A 2,216-nucleotide genomic window follows, 5' to 3' on the forward strand; every position below is an offset into this window, starting at 1 on the left:
TCTCTCCTGGTTCCAGCACCTAGATAGCAAGTCACTTTCTCAGGCATGGCTAGGACACCAGGTCTCTGTGTCTCCCTCCTACGGGGACCATTTTTCAATGTTCTCCTGCAGCACCTCTAGCCTCCCCTGAAGGCAGAGAGAACTAACAGCTCTCTCCAAGGAAACCTCTTCTCCATCCTCTCCCTGTTGTGCTCTCTCTGACCTTTTTCCCTATTCTTGGTCTGGATGAAGGCCAAGACCGAAGGCACATGAACCTTTTCCCTTGAAAACCTGCACCTTGGGGTGTGCTGTCAGACTCATTTTTTAATCTTATATATATTTTTTCAGCATCCAAAATCTTTTTAATGACAAAGTAGGATGAGGGGTTAGTTCTTGCAGCTTCGGCTGGCACGTTGGCCTCTCTGCACTCAAACCTCTGGCTTTTGGAGCATAGGTAGGGTTTGGTGTGGCTGTGAGGGGTTCCTGGGGCCTTACTGAAGTGCCTTTCACCGCTTGGCCCTTTGGAGGGCCAGAGAGTAGGATGGTGCCACAGCCCTGTGGGAGTCCAGGGCCAGCTGGCTGAAGGTGAGGATCTTGCCCCTGGTACAGCTGCTCACATGAAGTGCACACACCTTCAGTTGGGCACCTCCTGCATACACGTCATCAGGTATAGACCCTACAACCACAGCAGTTTTGCCCTCCCGGCCAGGCAGCTCCATCTTCCAGATCATCCAGGCAGCTGCTTGGTGCAAGTCATGAACAACCTCTTCAGCATCACTTGGTTGATGGTGGAGTTGGTACGTCTGACAAGAAACCTGTACAGCTTGACCAGCAGCCTTAGGTAGATGTCCTGGCTCTTGGGGTTCTTGTGCCCCACCTTTCTGGCCCTTGTTGTGGTGGATGTCCATGAGCATGATGACTCCTCCTGCTCCAGGTCAGAAAGTTCATTCTTGAATCTTGATGTTTATCATATTGGGATCTCAGGTGACCTGAGTGGCAAGAAAAATCTCATTCCAAGATCTCATTATGTCATAACAGCCTGTTCTGGGAATGGCATCTTCCAGGAGGCTCAACTGAGCTATGTCCTGCTTGAAAAAAGAGGCAGGGGACCGCTTGAGGACCCATTATTCCCAAGATCTAGTGTATGGTCCTCACCAGCTAAACTTTTGAGCCCAGCACATCACTAACCTTATGCCACCTCATAGAAATCTGTTCCCGGGATCTGAACAGTCAAATTCCGAGCCTTGTGTAAGACATGAAAACTGAGTCACACAGTGGTGACTCACCAGTGAGAGGCCACACAATGAGTCAGGCCTGGGACAAGCTTTTTAAATCTGAATTCTCTAGACTGCTTCTAGAGAACCACCCTTACAGGGGAGAAGGCGCCAGGGCAAATGGGTGGGAATGCAGGTCAAGACGCCACACTCAGCATCTGAGAACGATGATGTATGTTGGCTTTTTGCACAGCTCATCTATTGCAAAAAACTTTAGGTTTTTTGCAATTGATGCTAATGTTGTTTTGTAATTCCCAACTCAACTTACTGATAATAAATGCATCAATCACAGCAGGCCTGCTGCCTGCCCTCGGTGACTCACCCTGGTCATTTCATTATCCTCTAGCAACGGCTTGCATTTCAGTGTTTATGCAACGCTGGATGCAGGACTGTCAGGGGAGGTGGTGTGATATAGAGCAATGGCCAAGAACACAGGCTTGCTTATTACACAAACCTGGGTTTGAAACCTGACATCACATTTGATGGCACCTTGGACAAGTCACTTGCTTAGTTTTTTCCATCATTAAAACAGAAATAATGGTGCGCTTGAAGAGTTGCATGGAGGAGTAAATGAGATGCCATTTATAAATGGCCCAGTATGTAGTACATGCTCTGTGATTGGAATAACATTATAATATTATTTATTGAGAATTTGTGTTTCCATTGATGATTAAATAACATTATAATATATATTATTTATTGAGAATTTGTGTTTCCATTGATGATTGCTTTCCCTCACAATTTTGTTATCTGATTACAAATCACTTGGGGACAGAAAAAAAATTTGTGCCAATATACAAAAAATATCAAACATCAGAAAAACTCTAAACCACTCACAGCACACACACTCCTCAAGAGAAGGCCCACAGTTGGTCCATTTTATGTCAGCAGGTCCTGGCAGAAAGTGTTTGGAGAGCAGTTACAAATAAATAAAAGGTCGAATAATGTGTATGTTCACACTAA

General features: G+C 45.7%; 1 pseudogene; it reads right to left on the reverse strand.

The window, feature by feature from the left end:
• Positions 1-365: 365 nt before the first annotated feature.
• On the reverse strand, positions 366-893 carry LOC102241677 (annotated as a pseudogene).
• Positions 894-2,216: the final 1,323 nt, after the last annotated feature.

This window comes from Myotis brandtii, unplaced genomic scaffold (assembly GCF_000412655.1).
Source record: "Myotis brandtii unplaced genomic scaffold, ASM41265v1 scaffold468, whole genome shotgun sequence".
In the NCBI taxonomy this organism is placed as follows: domain Eukaryota; kingdom Metazoa; phylum Chordata; class Mammalia; order Chiroptera; family Vespertilionidae; genus Myotis; species Myotis brandtii.